This window comes from Chlorocebus sabaeus, chromosome 2 (assembly GCF_047675955.1).
Source record: "Chlorocebus sabaeus isolate Y175 chromosome 2, mChlSab1.0.hap1, whole genome shotgun sequence".
Taxonomy (NCBI): Eukaryota; Metazoa; Chordata; class Mammalia; order Primates; family Cercopithecidae; genus Chlorocebus; species Chlorocebus sabaeus.
In genome coordinates, this window is record NC_132905.1 from 74,298,234 (window position 1) to 74,319,794 (window position 21,561).

Consider the following 21,561-nt stretch of genomic DNA (forward strand, 5'->3'; position numbering starts at 1 on the left):
TTGTACTTTCTAACAGGGTTTATTTGGAAAAAGCAGTGAGAATCAGTCCTTGAGGAGCTTTGGGTCTCTGTTAAGCTGCTCAGTTGGTAGGAAATGCCATAGGTGGAGAATACATATATATATGGAGAGAGAGAGAGAGAGAGAGAGAGAGAGAGAGAGAGATTTAAAATAGAGGGCATAAAAGATAAGTTTTACCTGCTTCAAAATTCGGTCTCGTGGTGACTCCAACTATATCACTATATAGGAAAGATTTGATAAGGAAACTCTCCAACAATTTTCATGATTTCAAACTCATACAACCAATAATAATGGAAGATGTTCCAGTTAACTATTGCTGAGTAACACTTCTCCCCTGAGAAATAAAACCTTAATGGATTAAAATAACAACAATTATTGATTTTGCTTATGAATCTACAATTTGGGCAGAGCTCAGTAAAGATAACATGTACCTGATCCCAACATTTGGAAATCTCAGCTAGGGTGACTCAAATCCTTAGGGCCTGAAACAGCTGAGGCTTGTTGGATAGCTGTGTCTCTCTCTCGCTTCAGGTCTTCTCAGGGTCTTCCTGTGGTTTCTTAGGATAGTCTAACTTCTTACATGGTATCTCAATGATCTGAGAACCAACATTCTAATAAGTCTAGTGGAAGCTATGAGACTTCTTCTGAGCTAGCCTGAGAAGTCTAAGAATGTCATCCCTCATGCTTTCTATTGGACAGATCATTAAGGCCAGCACAAATTCAAGGAGAGGGGAATTAGACTTCACCTCTCAATATAAAACATAGGAAAATATCTGTGGCCATCTTTAATTTACCACAGAGGGCCACATTTTACTGTGGCAGGGTGCTCGAAGTTTCTATTTCTAATTATTTCACCTTAAAGGGAGTTGTTTACCATTGCCAACCATGGAAAAATAGTATCTGTTGTAACACAACTACAAATTATTTATTTTAATCCCTGAACCAGTCACTGACCTGGCTGATTTTACTAAGGGAATGGGCAGATTTCTCTACAAATAATGACCAACTCCTTTTTTAAAAAAGCTAAATATTTGGCCAGGTGTGGTGGCTCATGCATTTAATCCTAGCACTTTGGGAGGCAGAAGTGGAAGAATAGCTTGAGCCAGGAGGTCTAGATGGCAGTAATCTATGATCGTGCCACTGCTCTCCAACTTGTGTGACAAGTGAGACAGTGCTTCTAAAAAGAAATAAGGTAAAATAAAATTAATTAATGAAAAACAACAAAAACCCAGAAACAAAAAGACAAAATGCCCATTAATAGTTGCTGTCCATAAGCTATCATTTACATTGAAGAAATTTAAACATTCTGTTAGTCACTTTAACGTGATTGGTAGAAATAGCCATCCTAGGCAGAGAGAGAAACACACAGAAAGGTTAAAGACCCATGAGAGGAAGGGCAAGAGTGGTGTTCATCTGGAATGTGCCTCTGACAAAAAGAGGAGCTAAAAAGACACAGGGTCCCTGTTTTAAACAAATGGTGGTGAAAAGGCAAGGACCTCAGTGACTGATTATCTGGAGTCAGGGTTGTTCTTTAGCACTGGAATGCAGTTAGTTAGGACTATGTTGTTTTAAAGAGCATAGCAGAAGCCAAGTTCCATAGGAGCGTGTAAAGTTTTTGGGAGTCCTTGTCCAAGTAATTGGCAGGGAGTTTAGACAATTGTGCAACCTGGATGTCTTTGCCATGCATGTATCAGGGTTGAACACTTCCTGCATTAAAGAGGAAAGAATTTTCCCAGTGGTAAGCAGTGTTCCATATAGTGGAATGTTCTACAACAGGACTTTAAATAAAAAAATGTTAAGTGTCAGTTGTCATCCTGTTTGGAAACTAGAATGAGAGACACTTTATTTTTGTTCTAGAGTTTTGATTACAGAATACAATAGAGACATATCAAGGAATAAATATTCTTAAATCATAATTTTAATTTACTGAAATAAAAGTGTATTTAGATTTTACCATTTTGGTTTTGAAACTTCTAAGTTTCTTCACACAAAGAAAATGCTTTCAAGATGTTCGTTGAAGAGAAAATCAATTGCTCTAAACTAATTGTTATATGATTTTTGAACACCCTTGTAATTAGATTCAAATATCTTCTTTAGGGAATATTAATGATATGTATGTCTTTCTTTTTTTAACATTTTCAAGAAAGTAAATTGTAATGGAGTCTGTTTCCACTATCACTGCTGGAGTAAAAATAATAATGATTTTTTTCCATAAGGCAATTTTATTAGACCTATTATCAAGAGTGTTCTATACAAAAGGTCTTCAGAAAATTATAAAAATTAGGTTGGGTATTAAAATGCTTGTTGCAAATATTCTGCAATATGGTAGGTATAGATTTAGAGAATTGTTTCAGCTCCTGTGTTAAATTACTTAAGTAGAGAGAAAGTTTAACTGCCTTGAGGTCATATCAAATCAGTTCACGAATTCAACATTTTATAAATCCTTGTTTATTCTTCACCTGATCCTTAAAGATTAAGCAAAGAACATACATCGGGCCTAGGCTTAACGTCAACATTAAAAAGTTGCAGGAAGATTGTACTGGAAAATAACAGGAAATGTTTAGAAGTAAAAGAGGTAACTGTATATGGAAGGGAAGGATGTCAAGAAAGAAAGCAAAATCCAAAATGGAAGCATTACATAAAACTTACATTTCCTGTCACTTCGGTGCAGATATATTAACTACTCATTAAGCTCCAGTGAACCTGTGAGAATGTCCTTTTATGAATTTTAAAGTGTGAATATTCATGTGATGGCTCCAGCTTGACAGAAAAGCAAAGACCAAGCTCTTGACCCAGACATCATAAATTAATGCAGTCTTATCCTTTTGAGTTGATGTATGTTGATAATTTAAGGAGTAGCACATGGATTAAATAAAAAGTAAATTTAAGTCAACATATGTCTAAATTGGCTTCACAAGAACAAATCCAGTTTTCTGTCATTCCTAGAACTATTGGATGTAACTTCATTTGAAGCACCTAAATATTTAAAAAATATATTTTTATAAAAATTTATAGCTATGTCATTATATTCAGTTTCCTCATTATGATTAATTTCCTCATTGATTGCATACTTTTGCAATGAGAGCAGAAATGAAATATACAATTGGAAGTATTTTCAGCTCGCCAATTTAAAAAAAATATCCTGTTGAATGATAGAAATCAAGTGCAGACAACATCTAGTGCACAGAATTCCCAGCCCATGGAACATTTTAATCATCAAGGGGAAACACAGTCTGTGTCTTCTTACTTAACTAGGCTGCAAGGGACTCGAGGCTAGAAACTGAATCTTAGGTAGAAAGATTTGTATCCCCACATAACTATTTGACACACAGCAGATGCTGATTACTGTTTATTAAATTGAATGAAATTTTGCTAGAAAGTTTGGTTTTATGAATGCAACATCATGTCATTAAATTCATAACCCAGAGGAAGATTTGCTTCTAGAGGAAAATATGTGAAATAGTATTTGTAAAATAGTAATCTTCCACTATCAGACACTAGCATTCAAGTACAGAAAATAAAAGGTTACAAATGATACAGACATTTGGAAGGACTGCTCTGGGTCTCCAAACAGCATGTTTAAGCTTCAGGATTGGTTAAAGAAGACATAGAGAACTTCAAAATTGATAGATTTTTCAAATGTTATTAGAATCAACCAAGTTTCTTTAAAAATTCTCAGTTGAATTATGAGTATAACTGTTAGGTGATTTTAAGAAGTGTTATATGATGGAGTTTTTTTTTTTTTCTGCTAGATTCTATGGAATAGAAGAGAAGGGGTGGGGTTGTAAATATGTTCTCTTTCCATGAATCTTCCAAAACCTGGCTAAAGAAAAATTTGTCTACCCAACTTCCTTTTATTTCTGGCAAAAACTTGGTTTTTGCTAATTATCCCCAGCTGTACCAGATTCTGTAGTTTTTACTTTTAACTTTTCTCTACATGGCCTTACATCTGTGTACTCTTTATATTGGAGTATTGGGTCTTAAAGTAGTAAATCCTTTAGGAAGGGTGAGTACAATGTGATTGTCTAAAGAGAAAAAATCATTTTAAACATTACTTGCACGCTATTAGTATCTGCCTATAAGAACAATGGAATGTACTTAATCAGATATCAGGAATTTTGATGGAATTTAATATTTAAAAACTCACATTTTCCTCCCTCTTCATTTACTTTAAAAGAAGTCAATGTGTCACCCTATAATTTTAAATATACCTACTGCCCTCATTATGCATATTTTGTCTGATGTACACAAGGCTGTTCAGAAGATTCTTCACTTTTCCTGGTGAAAAAATGGTCCATAAATTTTAATAAATAAGATCTAAGTTTATTATTTTACCCTGCTTATTTGATTGTGATGATAAAACACAAAAACAGGTACATGGGGAAATTAGAGTTAAACTGGGTAGAGATTCTTCTAGGAAAAAGCAAGCATTTCCATTACAGGTATAGAAACAAAAGTAAACCATGAAGGATTTTAACATTATATACCTGCTCGTTTTGTATTTGCCCTGGTTGACATCCTTTTCTTGCTTTTGCAATGACTTCATCATTAATACTGAAGTAAAAATAGTGGAGATAAAACTAACAGTAATCCCTTTGACTTTTAGCTGGTGCATTTCCTAGTAATTTCCAAAACTTGAAAGTCACAGTTTGGGTAAATGCTAAAACAATATGTATTTCCATAAGCCGTAATACAATTCTTTGTAAATGGCAAAAGCACATTTGCCTTTTAATCAGAAAACAACTTGCTGAATCCAGACAACATGGCCTTCTCCAAGATGCTTGACATGAACAACAATAATAAAGTTCAGTGGTATTTGATATTTTGCAGATGTTCTTAGATTGAAAATGGTAGCTTTACACATATTTGCAAATGATCATTATAAAGCTATATTGGTCAATGTAGAAGAATAGAATATATTTAGTGGGTTTTTAGGTTGATTTATAACTTTTAATTATTTAGACATATGGTATGTAGGCTTACATTTGATTTCCTGTCCTGAGCCCCACAAATGTTAGGGACCTGCATTTCTGAATACACTATTACTGTCGTTACAGACAAACGTGGTTCATCCTGTTAAAGGGAACTTTTTGCAAGCATCTAGATTTCTTACATCGGGGTAAAGAAATGGATGAAAGAGACATTTGATTGATGCCACTGTCACCCAGGTGTTTCAGATCTCACCAGGTCCCTTTTCTTATTTAAAAGAAACAGCCATTGCAGCCAATGAGGGAATTTTAAAAGCTAGTCATGTTTCATGAATTGTGTATCTTGGTTTGAATGCTCATCAAAGATAATAAGTTTTGTTTACACTCATCATGAATGACTCCCCAAAGTTTGCAAATCCACCTGTAAGTCTTATTCTTATCAGAACACATCAATGAACTTTTCCCTACCTTTGATTTGAATGCTGGTGTGAAGGACATGTTGATCGTATTTGACAGTTCATAGAATAGAATTGGTTTCTGCAAAGGATAGCTATTGTTAATTCTATTCATATTTTCTCACTTATTTTTAGTTGACACATAATAATTGTATTATGTTGGTGCAAACGTAATTACGGCTTTTTTACTGTTGGAATTTGTCATTCAATATTGGAATACATTGTTAAATAAATGTGGTTATGTTATACAGTGTTTTAATGGGCATTTTTTTGCTTTACTAGACTAGTAATAAGTCTGGCTAATGACTTATTACTTGCTGTTTGTTTTATGTTTATTTTAGACTGTGGAAATGATGTTAGACAAAAAGCAAATTCAAGCAATTTTCTTTTTCGAGTTCAAAGTGGGCCATAAAGCAGCAGAGACAACTTGCAAACTCAACAGTGCATTTGGCCCAGAAACTTCTAACGAACGTACAGTGCAGTGGTGGTTCAAGACATTTTGCAAAGCAGACAAGAGCCTTGATGGGGAGCACAGTGCACAGTGGCTGGCTATCAGAAGTTGACAATGACCAGTTGAGAGCAATCATCGAAGCTGATCCTTTTACAACTACATGAGAAGTTGCCAAGGAACTCAACATCCACCATTCTACAGTGGTTCAGTATTTGAAGCAAATAGGAAAGGCAAAAAAGTTCGATAAGTGGGTGCCTCATGAGCTGAGTGAAAATCCAAAACTTTGACTTTTGGTAGTGTCACCTTCTCTTATTCTATGCAACAACAACTAACCATTTCTCAATCAGATTGTGATGTCCGATGAAAAGTGGATTTTATACAACAACCGGTGATGACCAGCTCAGTGGTTGGACTGAGAAGTTCCAAAGCACTTCCCATAGCCAAACTTGCACCAGAAAAAGGTCATGGTCACTGTTCGGTTGTCTGCTGCTGGTCTCATCTACCACAGCTTTCTGAATCCCAGCAAAACCATTATGTCTGAGAAGTATGCTCAGAAAATCGATGAGATGCACCGAAAACTGCATAACCTGGAGCCGGCAGTGGTCAGCATAAAGGGCCTGACACCATAACAACAATGCCTGACCACATGTTGCACAACCAACGCTTCAAAAGTTGAACGAATTGGGCTACAAAGCTTTGCCTCTTCCGCCACATTCACCTTATCTCCCTCCAACCAACTACCACTTCTTCAAGCATCTCAACAACTTTTTGCAGGGAAAATGCTTCCACAACCAGCAAGATACAGAAAATGCTTTCCAAGAGTTTGTTGAATCCTGAAGCACATATTTTTATGCTACAGGAATAAACAGACTAATTTCTTGTTGACAAAAATGTGTTGATTATAATGGCTCCTATTTTGATTAATAAAGATATGTTCAAGCCTAATTATAATGATTTTCAATTCATAGCCCCAAGCCGCAATTACTTTTGCACCAACCTAATATGTATTTGTGGCATGTAGTGATATTTCAATACATGTGTACAATGTGTAATGATCCAATTAAGGTAATCAAGATTAATAAAGATAATTAGCATATTCATAACAGTTTTGGGAACATTCAAACTTCTCTCTTCTGGCTTTTCAAAAAATATATAATAAACTACTTTTAACTATATTCTCCTTACAGTGCTATAGAGCACTAGAACTTATTCCTCATATCTAGCTATAATTTTGTATCGCTTAGCCAACTTCTCCCTATCCTCCCATACCCGCTACACTTCCAAGCCTCTAGTAACCACAGTTCTCTCCACTTCTATAGGTTCAACCTCTTCTAGTTCTTACATATGAGTGAGAACATTCATTATATATCGTCCCGTGCCTGACTTGCTTTACTCAATATAACTTCCTTCAGGCTTATCCCTGTTGCCACAAATGGAAGTATTTCATTCTTTTTATGGCTGAATAGTATTCCATTGTGTATATATACCACATTTTCTTTATTCATTCATCTGTTGATAGACATTTAGTTTGATTCTGTATCTTGGTCATTGTGAATAGCACTTCAATAAACATGGGAGTTCAGATACATCTTTGATATGCTGATTTGCTTTGTTTTGGATAAATATTCAATAGTAAGATTACTGGATAATACGGAAATTCTAAGTGTTTTGAGAAAACTCTACTGTTCTCCATTATGGATATACGAATTTATGTTCCCATCAACAGTACGTAAGACTTTGCTTTTCTCTGCACAATTTTTTTTTTTGGGAGGGTCTTTTTGATAGTAGCCATTCTAACTGGAGTGAGATGTTATCTCATTGTGGCTTTAATCTTCATTTCCCTGATGATTTGTGACGAGTATTTTTTATATACTTGTTGTTCATTTGTATGTCTTTTTTGAGAAATGTCTACTCAGAAATGCCTGTGTTTTAATGGATTGGTTTTTTGTTGTTGCCATTGTTATTGTTGAGTTGTTTGAATTTCTCATATATTCTGGATCTTAGTCCCTTGTCAGATGCATAGTTTGCAAATATTTTCTTCTAATCTACAGATAGTTTCTTCACGCCGTTGATTGTTTCCTTTGTTATTTATGCAGGCAGTTTTAGTTTGATACATTCTTGTCTGTCTGTTTAAACTTTTGTTGCCTGTGCATTTGAGGTCTCATCAATGAAATCTTTTCCTAGACCAATTTCCTGATGAATTTTCCGTAACTTGTTTTCTATTATTTTTATAGTTTTGCATCTTACATTTAAGTCTTTAATAATTTTAAGTTAAATTTTGTGTAAAGGGCCCCGTTTAGCTATTCTGCATATTGATATCCAAATATCCTGGCACCATTCATTGAATATACTGTCCTTTCCCCAGTGTATGTTCTTGATGTTTTTGTCAAAAATCAATTGGCTGTAAATCCGTGGATTTATTTCTAGGTTCTCTCTTCTGTTCCATTCATCTGTGTGTCTGGTTTTTATACCAATGCCATTTTATTTTGGTTACTATAGCTTTGTAGTATATTTTGAAATCAGGTGGTATGATGTCTTCAGCTTTTTGTTTGTTTGTTGTTTTGCTCAAAATTTCTTTGACTACATGGGCCCTTTTGTAGTTCCACACAGATTTTATGATTTTTAAAAATACTTCTCCGAGGAATGTCGTTTGTATTTTGACAGGGATTGCATTGAATGTGTAGATTCTTTTGGGTAGAGTGGACAATACTCACCTTACATTTCTTTAAAAGAAAAGAGTAACCTGAAAGAAAATGTAGTGGTTATTATGAGGTGCTGTTTATGTCATCCTTCAGGATGGGGGCTCTTATTTTCTTAGCTACTGGCAGTGATGCTTGCATCCCTTGTCAGAAATTGTTCTCAACCTAAGGGAACTGTCCCATCTCTTTCCCTGTGTCCAGTGATTGGTGTCCAATAATTGGTCATTGCAGCATTCAAAGGCCTGACTCCCTGGTCTCAATTAGTGATATCTCTAAAGGGCTCTAGAATTCCTTTTGGGACTGGCTGACATTACTGTGGCAACTGCAATGCTGTTCATTTAATCTTTATACCTACCCCAGCTTTACTTGCTCTTTTCTAGATACTGTATCAGAGAGGACCCCATACATACAAATATCAAAAGTGTTTCCTCCCTGGGACCAGACTGAGAGAGAAGAATATCTTCTTAGCTTCCTCCGCTCCACCCCATTATCTTTGAGACTGGAAGGATAATGGGATGGAAAGGAAAACTCACAGAAGGAAAACTTGTTATTCTGGTGTGGTTGGTGTCAGCTCCTTACTACACTGATACATTAATGTTATTATGCTGTCTTAGTTTTACTCAGTATCCTTGAGCAACCTGGCCTCTTGCTTAGGATTTCCATAATGAATGGAAGGGCAATTATCCTCTTAAGTTAATATCAAGAGACAGGAATAGAGCTCCAAAGCTTTCCTCCAAACTTTCCTTCAATCGATATGACTGGAAGTTCATACGCCTCCCCTACTTCTAACTTCCATCACTCCACACTTATCCACACACATATACATCAGCTTTTGATTTCCCAGATTGAATTACTTACTTTTTGTTAGTTTGTTTTAATTCCAGGAATTTATACATTACTTTCACACACAAACACAAAGGTTATTACATTTTTTAGGAAAGGTGAAATTCAGGTATAAATCCATTTTCAGGTTATTCAGATGTAAACCCATATCTTCTCTTAGCAACTTTCAGTGAATAATAAGGTTTTTTGTTTTGTTTTGATTTGTTTAGCTGCTCAACCAAGAAAGACTATTAGAATTTCAAAAATGCACACTAATTAATGTGAGCTCTCTATGTTCCCTGGTAATGGAGGCCAGCCTCCAACAAACTATTTTCAGCTTCATTCAACCTCTGGATTGAGGTTGAGAGTTTGCAATTACTCTCAGCACACTGTTACTCTGTATAATGTGTTTATCCACATGACACAGTAAGTATTTTCAACTTAATGATCCTCAGAGTCTACACCTGAAGTTCTCTCCCTCCACCGACTCCATGCAAATAACTTCAGTTCTTATCTCTGTTAGTAGAAAGCAGGAGAGCATTCCACTAACAGTGACTTTTTCATCAGCCTCTATAGCATCAGAACATCGTGTCTGATCTCTGGCTTGATACACCCAATTGCTTTCATACATTCACTTCCACGTCTCAAAGACAGGTTCAGCTCAGCCCAACCAAAATTATAATCATGATCGTCACTCTTAAACCTGTTTCTCCTGTATCCCTCAATGATCCCTGCTGTTATGCGGCACCACCACCTATCCAGCTCTTCAGACCAGAATTCTGGCTGTCCATAAATTATCCTCATTTGCATTCATCAATAAATTCTGAGACATTTATCTGCCAATTCCTCTTGAATCTATTTGTCTCCTTCTCTGATGTCAGCATCCTAGTGCAAGCTAGACTTATCCTCTCACTTATACTGACATGACAACCTATTAATTAGCCTCCCCACTAACCTCTCTACTCTCTGCAGTTACTTCTCCGTACTTCAACGAGATAGACTAATCTTTATGCTTGACACATTCTTTAGATGTTTAGAAAGACTATTCAGATGGACATATTCTTTCGAATAAAACTTGTAATTCTTAATACGATCCATTAAGCTGTACATTATTTAGCCTTTGCTGACATTCAGCTCCTCCAGGGTAACCATTAGTGTGCCTCGATTTTTATGAATGAAGACCAAGAATTATAGAAGTGAAAATCCTGTCTATAGCTTGTTTGGGATGTTATGATATCTAGATCTTCTAAGTCCTATAATCTTCTTTCAAATATGACACTATATCTATTCAACACTTGGAAATGAAATGATAACTGTATTCCTACCACTCAGCTAAAACATGGGTCCACAAATATGAATACTGGAAAGCTTTTCCCACTGGACTTACCAAATTCTAGGTGGATGGTTACAGGGATATATGTGTTTCAAGACAGTGTTTTTTATTTTTTTTCAATTGTCTTTTACATAATTTTCAACAACTAGAAACTCACTTGTAAACGTGTTAGGTTGACATTTAAATGTTTTCATTTTAATAGTTGTAAATGGTATATAAACTTTAGCACATTATAAATAGAGATATTTTGAAATAAAATTTATCAATTTTAACGTGTTCTATGAAATTAAAAATACAACGGCAATTTGATCCCTGCCATCATCCATATAAAAATATTCATGAACATGTTCATTCATAGCATCTGGGAATCTTCCACTGTTCTTTTTTTTCTTTGACCACATAGTTCTATTTCACTTCCACAAAAAATTTATTTTACTGCATATAATTATTTTATTGAACACGTTATCATTTTCTGCAACAAATACAGAAGTATAAGAAGTGTTAATTGTTTATTTTCTAAAACAATTTTTCTGGATTTTATTGTCATAAGAATATGTAGTGTTACGTAGCAAATTCAAGCAACCTGAAAATAATAAACTTTTAAGAAATTTAAACATGTATAGAAATTTAATAAAAGTATAAGGGTTGTAAAAAAATTTTAGTAAAATTAATGGAATTGCATTTGTTGATGTTTATTCAGCCATGAATAAATATTACTTATTGCTAGCATGAGAACCAGGTTCATTATCAATGCTATGTCTATGTTTAATTTTTTGTAGTTGTAAACAGTTAACATTGTTGACATAAATCAGAGGGAATAGAAGGGGTATGTTTCATAACACAATACGATTACTTGATCTTCTTAAGAGCTACTTATCAAAATGCAAAAATTACGAATATTTTTAATCTTTAATTTTTTTCACAAAGATTTGTAATTTACTTGAACTTGAGCAAAAAAAAAAAAAAAAAGAAAAAGAAAAAAAAGAAAATCCTAAGAAACAAAACTTGACACTCTTAGCTGTTCACTTTCTCAGCCTCTTCACCGGTCTTGCATATTGTCTCTTTGGTTGGCCAACCCACAGTTTGCACATGCCAGGGTCACAGTGTGGGTGGGAGGAATGCCTTCCTTTTTTTGTAGATGGAAGAAAGATCACTATGCAAGGGCAGCTGGGGAAGAAGAACATGTACTCACAGAACAGGTGCCTCTGGAAGGCAGTCAGATGAAAGCTGGAGATCTGGATATTGACCCTTTAACATCACCTATGCCAATGTGCCCTTTAGAGACTGATGTAGATAGATGCATATCCCAGTTTAGAGACCACTCATCTAAATAACCTCTTATATTTGGGAACTCTACAAAAGTAGTAATTTGAAATGCAGTGAGGCTAAGCAAAGTGTCTGAATATTCTTTTCAAGTAACATGTATCTGTAAAAAAAAAAAAAAACCAAAAAAACCCTCTCAGTCAGCAAGTCTTTTAAAATGTTCTAAAAATAAATGGATATAATTCTATTATGCTTCTTTAGGAATAAAAAGTTATTATTAATCTTATTATCTTACTTTTACTTCCTGAAGACTCCATACTATCTTGTTAGTGCAACATTTGGAACTTGTCTGATTACTCCATACATTTGCCCAATACCCTTTGCAGTATTTACTCACTTAGGTGTGGCATGGCTGGTAGCAGCATCCAGGAGACCTGTAATATTTAAGGTGATGCTGTATATGAAGTAAGCAAAAGGTATCTGCCTCTGATTTTATATCAATTCTAAGGAATATAAAATAAATTTTTCTTCAGTCATCAAGTTGATACAATGCTTTATGAAAAGATTATTTTAATATTCATTTTAAGTAAATCATAAAATGAAAACCTTGTATAAACTATGATTAAAACTTGCCTAAGGACTGATATTGTTCATCAGTGTTTGGCTAATTATTTGTTACAATTTTTTCTATGATTGCTGAAGCAGTATATTTCCAAGTAAACAGATGAAAAAGGAGTTTAAATTATTTAAGTTTTAATAAAGTTAAAACATTGGTATGCTTATATACTTTTTTCCATATCATAAAGTCATTGACTTTTTGCTTGTGCTTGTTTTGTGTGTGCATGTGCATGTGCTAATGTCTTGAAATATTACTTTTAAGAGTCAAGTTCAAATGATCAACACACTATGTCAAAATGGCTGTTTTGTTTTCTTGACCAGTATGTGGTCATGGGCCAAGTCTTACTAATGCTTTAGTTTAAATGGATTTAAATATCAAAGTTCACTAACATTCAATGAAATGTTTATCTTGTATATTTAAATTGAAATAACTGCTTGATTTTCATTTTATATGCAAAGCCATGATATAAGTATCCTTCATAAGTATTGATACAGGTATGTACATAACTATAAATTGTATGTGTGTGTGTATATATATGTATATACACACACAGACACACACACACGTACACACATGTATGAAACACTTCATTAAATCAAAACCATCTGAATTATTAATCAGTAAATATTTAGTGTCATATTAATAATAAATTCTATATGTACAATTATTCTTTCATAAAATAAATATTAACTCATTTTAGCATCACTATGCCATAAACTACATGAGTACATTATTTTCTTTTCATATATATTTGCATTACCAAGTTGATATATTTTAAAATATATTTAATGCAAGGTTAACTTTGAATGCAGCCATTTACTACAATCAGAACTTTTAGAGGAAAAAGGAGAAGGGCAATGTCACCATTCCCTTTTCCCTTAAGGTGTCCCTGATTCTCACACAAATGCTTGAAAAGAGGTGGAACATGGAAAACACAGAAAGACCTTATTTGGCTTTAACACCTTCACTCCTAAGTCACTGGAAAGCAGTCACGAGGAGGGATTTATCTTTCCCTTAGTCTTCTCTCTCTAGGACTCCCAGGACTATCAGCTAGAAAACTGGAATTAGACTGTATTGGATATTATGTTACACTGAATATTTTTTAGTGTCTGTCATTCTATTTATTCAACTGAATGTAAATATATTCCTAAGAAAGGTAGTTAATTAAATTATCAGCCAACAAAAGGAATATCTAATTCTTTCTTCTCTGTTCCTTCTCTTCCTCTTTCTCCTTCCTTCTCCCTCAGTTTCTCCTACCTGTGCACTCTCTCTCTCTCTCTCTCTCTGTCCCTCTCTCTTCTTTTTTCCTTCACACATATACTCCTTCACTCTTAAAACCAAAGTTGTCACCATTTCAGGTTTCTTTCCCTGTTGTATTTTTCTTCCCCAACATAATTGCAGGATATATCTTTCTATTATAGAATATTTATTACATGTAAAAAAATTCTTATTCTTCAAAATTATTTTAATAAGTATTTTATGCTTTTTTTTTTTTTTTTTTTTTTGAGACAGAGTCTGGCTCTGTCGCCCAGGCTGGAGTACAGTGGCACGATCTCCACTCACTGTAAGCTCCGCCTCCTGGGTTCACTCCATTCTCCTGCCTCAGCCTCCTGAGTAGCTGCGACTACGGGTGCCTGCCACCACTCCCGGCTAATTTTTTGTATTTTTAAGTAGAGACGGGGTTTCACCGTGTTAGCCAGGATGGTCTCGATCTCCTGACCTCGTTATCCACCCATCTCGGCCTCCCAAAGTGCTGGGATTACAGGCTTGAGCCACCACGCCCAGCCTTATGCATTTAAAATATTATTAAAGATCATTTCTGGTGTTAGTGTGGGTATGGTAAAATGTGTACAGTTATACATCGCTGATGGAGATCATTCCAAAAGATTCTTAGATGGCCGTAGAGGTTGAAGCCGCCCTCTGAGACGCAGATTCCCTGCTTCGGCAGATCCTAGTCTGTGCCCTCTTTGGCTTTAGAGCTATAAATATCATGTGCCAAGGTATGAAAATGTGTTGGTGGATACACAACTTTATTTTTAAAAATTGAAATGTCATAAAAGAATACCAAAGAGAATATTTCCATAAAAGCACAACTGGAAAAGAGAGGTATACTTACATATTTTGCAGCCTAAGGAAATGTAATGAGATGGTTGACATTCCTCAATTAAGGAATGTTAAGGGCTTAGTTTTAGGCTGCAGTAAAAATGTATTTCTTATGCTTATACTACTTTTCTTTGAGTTCATTGATAACACATTTTCCCCAACTGTTGATATCTCCAAACAGTATTTTTAGTAAAATAAAAAACAGTCTTATTTTATAAAAATGAGTAAATTTCTAATAGCATAAAGTAAACATAAAAAAGTACATGTAACTCCATTTGGATAATATAATCTAAAATACATTGTGTATTTCTTATCTCTTTGTAAATACATATATAATTTGGATATAAATTCCTTAAATATACTTTTAAACTCACAATTTGTAGATGTGATTATAATAATTTTTAGTTTTACTCTACACCTGTATCATTAAATATTCTTCTATTGCATGACTTTTCATGGCTGCACACATTTTATTTCATAAATATTACATGAATTGTTTTACCATTTCCCTACTACTAACAAAATTATTGGAAGTTTTTGTTATTATAAATAAAATGGCACTAAACAGTATAGTAATAAATACTCATATTTGCTCTAATGATATCTTTAATATAAATTAGTAAGAATTGAAATAATGTATAAAATGATATGAATTTTAAGGCTTTTGAAACATGCTGTCAAAGTATCTTCTATTACAGTTAAGGTACTATTTCCTGTTCTTATCGCACACATCTATACATCCATTCATACACACACAACTTTTTAACATAGATAAATTGTTCCCAGTACCTGATTTTATACATAATTCTAACTCTGGACCAGAAGTGGACATCTGGCTCAGACATGCCCAGGCAGGCAGGCCAGCTGTTTCAGATGGTTGCCTTGGCTCCCACCTTGACCCCTTCTTCAAATACTTCTCAAGGTCTAGTCATCCTCTGGTCATGAACTCCATGGAAGATTATTGCAAAGCTGTACAACTGAAAAATAATTCAGGTTAATTAGCTTTCATTTTCATTCTGCCCACTGTGTGATGCTTTAAAAGGTTTGCTGCTTTAATTTAAAACCGCTTACAAAAGCAACTGGGAATTTGCCATTTTTTTTATATCCTCCAACATTCTGATCCTTTAAACTCTGTCCAACAGCTTTACATAGCACATGATTCTAATTAAAAGCCTCCACTAATGCTTGATGGCATTACTTTCACCACTGATTATATCAAAATAAATTGGTTGCTTCATACACTTAAAAATATATTAAAACTAAAACATTAGCTTATTTGTTCCTCCATAACTTTTCACCAGCATGAGTTATCTTTAAAAGTAACTCTGTGATTATTCACATATACCTTATAAATACTTAATAATGACAATACTTCATTATCAAAGAAAGTAATGTTTCCAAGATTGATTTAGCCTCTGATAGTGAAGTGAAATAATTCTACACTCTTTCAGACCTTTATCATTTCTTACTAGGATAATTTCAAATGCCAAAATACCTCTACCTTCCTTGTTGTGGGGATGTGTGTGTGTGTGTGTGTGTGTGTGTCTGATTGTAGCCTTTAGCTATTTTAAATGCTCAAATGATTTGCTACTTTTGTCTAAAAATTTATTTTCTTAATATATAGTACATTGTTTTAGAAAAAACAAGGTTTAGATAAGTAAATCTCCCATTTTCTGACTTGTCAGTTACATAATCCTGGGAAAATTATCTTGATCACCTAAATTTAATTTCTTCATTTATCAATAAAGGTAATGATTGCCTTCTATAGTTGTGGTACTTACAATTCTCTGAAGTCTCATACTAACTTTTCAAGTTAATTTCTCATTCTGTTCCTCAGTGTATCTCTTTATTTTCACTTGAATATGATGCATCTCCTACTCCTATAATCCTACTCTCAATCTTAAACTAAATTTGACGTACTCCAAGACATACTGCCTTAGAGTGCCATTTGAAATCCATATGTCAACCATGATTATTAATTATTACTTTATTTCATACAAGATTTTTGAAGTTTGGCCCTCACTTTCAAAACCTAGCCTTTGCTTTTCTTGTCTCACATCCCATTTACAGTTCATATGTCAGCTACACGAGAATGTTCAACACTCTAACCACTGTTCAGTCCTTCTATACTACTGTCCCTGCAGCCCTCTGCATGGCACACTGCCCTTCACCACCTTGGGAAAGTTCCTCCTCTGTGAAAGTTCTGCTCTGTCCTCGAGTATTTTGGATAAACATATATAATAACATTTATTTAAACATTTATCTTTTAAAATTCAAATACCCTTGTGGCATAAAATACATCAGGTCAGCTTTTTACATTTCAGCATAAATTTAAATCTTAGCTCCTGCAAGATACTGAAGTTCAGATCTTTAACTCCTTTAGTCCTATTTTTAGTCTCAATAGGGTAATTTGGAATTGGTATTTCCACCTAATGTGGGCTCTGAGTCACAAAGAAAAAAATAACTGAGAGGATCTAACATTTACAAAGTGTGCTACCACATGAGATTCACACACTAAGGCAATCATATTCTTTCATATTCATCCTTTAACTCTTTATGAAGTCGCAGATAAATATTATTAATTATCAATCAAAATTTATAGACATTAGCTTTAACTCTCAGAAGGATGAATTCGCTTTATTTATTTATTTATTTATTTTATTTTACTTTTTTTTTTTTTTGAGATGGAATCTCTCTCTGTTTCCCAGGCTGGAGTGCAGTGGCGTGATCTGAGCTCACTGCAATCTCTGCCTCCCATGTTCAAGTGATCCTCCTGCCTCAGCCCCCCAAGGAGCTGGGATTACAGGCACATGCCACCGCACCCAGCTAATTTTTGTATTTTTAATAGAGATAGGGTTTCACCATGTTGACCAGGTTGGTCTTGAACTCGTGACCTTAGGGGATCCACCCAGCTGGACTTCCTAAAGTGCTGGAATTACAGGCATGAGCCACCACACCCAGCCTGAATTCACATTTGCAGGGCCACATAAAGATGAGGATAAAAAAAATCTTGCATATTATTGCGGGAAGTCAGGGACCCCAAACGGAGGGACCTGCTGAAGCCATGGCAGAGTAATATAAATTGTGAAGATTTCATAGACATTTATTAGTTCCCCAAATTAATATTCTTATAATTTCTTATGCCTGTCTTTAATCTCTTAATCCCGTCATCTTCGTAAACTGAGAATGTATGTCGCTTCAGGACCCTGTGATGATTGCGTTAACTGTACAAATTGTAAAGCATGTATTTTTGAACAATATGAAATCTGGGCACCTTGAAAAAAGAACAGGATAACAACGATGTTCAGGGAACAAGGGAGATAACCACTGGGTCTGACTGCCTGGGAGCTGAGCAGGACAGAGCCATCTTTCTCTTATTGCTGAAAACGGGTAAGAGAAATATTGCTGAATTCTTTCCCCAGTAAGGAGTATTAATAATTAATAGCCCTGGGAAAAGAATGCATTCCCAGGTGGAGGCTTCTAAAATGGCCACTCTAGGAGTGTCTGCCTTATGCAGTTGCAGATAAGGGATGGAACACACCCTGGCCTCCTGCAGCGTCCCCAGACTTCCTAGGATTAGGAAATTCCAGCCTAGCGAATTGTAGCCAGACTGATTCTCTGCTCTTGAACCCTGTTAAGATGTTTATCAATGACAATGCGTGCACACTGGGACATGGAACTTCATTAGTAATTCTAGTTTTGCCTTGACCTTGTGATCTCACCCTGACATTCTGCCTTGTGATCTTTTATTGCCCTATGAAGATGATCTCTGTGACCCACACCCTATTCATATGCTCCCTCACTTTTGAAAATCGCTAATAAAAACTTGCTGGTTTTGTGGCTCAGGGGGCATCACGGAACCTGCCAACATGGGATATCTCCCCTGGACACCCAGCTTTAAAATTTCTCTCTTTTGTATTCTTTCCCTTTATTTCTCAGACCAGCTAACACTTAGGGAAAATAGGAAAGAACCTACGTTGAAATATCAGGGGCTGGTTCCCCTGATAGAATATCATAGAGTTAAAGTTACTCTGTTCTTCCACCTCTAATTAAAGTATGTATTCTGATTGTTCTTCCTTAAAGCCAGTCTCAGGTAGAATATAAAAAAAGTGGTTAGGTGGCTGCCCATGAAGCGTTTCCCAGGACTTCTCGTATTTCAACTATAATCTATTCTTAATAACTCTAGAATACTAATAAAGATAAATAGAGAATAACAGCAGGCAAAGGTACCAGACTGGATAGTTTTTCTTATTGGATCTAGCAACAATGAAACTTCTAAGATTTTCATTTATTTGGTTGAGGTAAATCAAGCTTTAAGTATTCCCAAATCTATTTTGAAGAGGACACTATTCTTAAATGAAATATTATAGCCCATGAGTCTATATATCTCATGTCATTATGTAATACATTCAGAGAAAGAATAAGCATGTAAAATGTATCAAATTATAAATTGTATAGATACACTTTGTATATTACATACCAGAAATTTGAATTTTTGTGCTTGATTTCACAAACATATTGATTATGTTGATATGGCCTGGGAAACTTTCTGGGTAGTGTTCTGCTAATATTGCCTAGAAAAATATAGGAGATGAAAAATGACATACAAATGTTTTCAATAGTTAGTTTAGTATTCTTATAAATTATAATACTTTTTTTCTGAACAAGATGATTATTAAGAAAATCAAAAAGACATGTTATGTAATTATTTTATTAAGATGGCTATTTACATTACTTAAACGTAAAATAATATAATCTGCTGTTTCCTCCCTACAGTTTTTGCTGGAAGCAGTAGTGATAATGTATAGTAACTTTAGTGAGCAACACAACGTAATTTGAATGTTTTCAATAAGCCAAATACCTTGATTATATGTGACAATTATGATATTTATTAGCGGCTATGGGATGTGTTCTCTTTCACCAGAATGAATTGATATATATAAAGTACTTCTAAATATAGCTGACACATTGTAGGCTCTTTATGAAGTCCAATAGCTTGATAGCTATTATTACATTAATAAAAATGCTTTTGCTAACAAAGAAGACCCAATTGACAATTATTTAGTATTTTTTATTTGCCTAATAGAAATCCAGCTCTGGGGAGGTTACAGTGGCCCAGAAATCTCACCCAAACCTTTGTGGTTTTCCATGATTTACTTTGCTATCTACAGACTGTATTTTTTATTGCCACTTACGATGGCAACATGGCCTTAGTAATTTCTGTCAATACATGCAGGCATAATGATGTTGTTGTGAAGAATATTTTCTGCTGTGCAGTTTTTTTTTATTAGGTGGAAAATGTGGACACATTTTCCCTGAAAAATCAAGAGGATTAAGTTTCTTGCTAACTTCTAAACTAACCACTGTGAAAGAAAACGCCATTTATATGACTGGCTAAAACCAATAATCATTCTAATAGTTAAAAGTGCACAGTGTAAAGGTAGACACTTTAATAATATCAGGCTAAATCAGCAAAGGGTAAGAGAGCTACAGGTGGTGGTGTCAGCGTTGGTGGTGGTTGTAGCAGTGGTGAATGGTTCTGGAGTGGTGAATGGCTGGGAATATCTGCCACAATATTATGAGCTATTTTTAATATTGCTAATTAAAATTCAACATGCTTCCTAGAGTAGACAATGTTGGTGCCTCATCTAAAAACCGTGGATCCCCCATAGAAATTGTGTGACCATTCTTTAGGCTGTCTGTGCTTTGCTGCTAACGACTGGCAGGGAAAATTTAGAGGTCAGGTTGTCTTTTTAGAGCTGAGTGGTCTGTGGACAGCTTATGGCCCACAGCTAAAGAATGGTTAGTGGAATACAACAGCTCAACACGCTTGATTCCCCATAAGACCAACTATAAAATGCAATTTACCCTCCAGAGCTCCCCATTCAGTCAGTCTAAGGCTGGTACCTCACCTGAAATCATAGCCTTGCTTGACTTCTTTTTTCCAGTCATGTTTCCCACACTTCTGAGTGGTTTCTTTTGGCAGAACTTCTTTATTGCATCACTTGCTCTCAAATTCTGGGTTCAGATTCCACTTCTGAGGGGCCATGAACTAAGAGGGCCTCAGAAAGTTTTATTAACACATTCAATATCTGTGATTTTAAAATAGTAAACAATTATATAAGAATCATGTTTAGAACAGTTGTGAGTTAATATCAGCACAAAGAAAGCTGTTGCAATGTAAAAAATAATTATCATTTCCTCAATTTCTTAATGTAAAGTTTCACAACTGTTATTTTTCATGACTAGAATATCTTTTTTTTTTTTTTTTTTTTTGAGACAGAGTTTTGCTCTTGTTGTCCAGGCTGGAGTGCATTGATGTGATCTTAGCTCATTGCAACCTCCACCTCCCAGGTTCAAGCGATTCTCCTGTCTCAGCCTCCTGAGTAGCTGGGATTACAGGCATCTGCCACCATGCCTGGCTAATTTTTGTATTTTTAGTAGAGATGGGGTTTCACCATGATGGCCAGGCTGGTCTTGAACTCCTGACCTCAGGTGATCCAACCGCCTTGGCCTCCCAAAGTGCTGGTATTATAGGCATGAGTCACCATGCCCAGCCATGACTAGAAAATCATATACCATCATTTATTTATATTTTTTGCTGTTCTGAATGAGATAAATATAATTCACTAAATTCTCATCTTAAGTTGTGGACACCGTAAATCAGATACAAATTATTTTAAACAGTAAAATAATATAATAGAAATGTTAACACTGTAGCTACTTATATATGATCAGTACAAATTATTTTCTAAAATTTTCATATAAATTACAAACTTACATAGATTAATAGAAAATCATTGTCCTTTGAATAAGGTGAAACCATGTAGTCAATCAAATGGACATCATTTATTTGAGAAAAGTTTATAT

At 34.8% G+C, this 21,561-nt stretch overlaps 1 long non-coding RNA gene across 3 annotated transcripts in view; it reads left to right on the forward strand.

The window, feature by feature from the left end:
* The window catches only part of LOC103217630 (uncharacterized), a 549,839-nt gene that overhangs the window by 286,435 nt on the left and 241,843 nt on the right, over positions 1–21,561 (forward strand). The window contains exon 5 of one of the 3 annotated variants that reach the window (XR_012091514.1): positions 5,743–6,754. The exons of the other annotated variants lie outside the window; for them this stretch is intronic. This is a non-coding gene — a long non-coding RNA (uncharacterized lncRNA). Of the gene's footprint in view, positions 1–5,742; positions 6,755–21,561 lie in introns of those variants that run through there. 3 annotated transcript variants of the gene reach the window in all.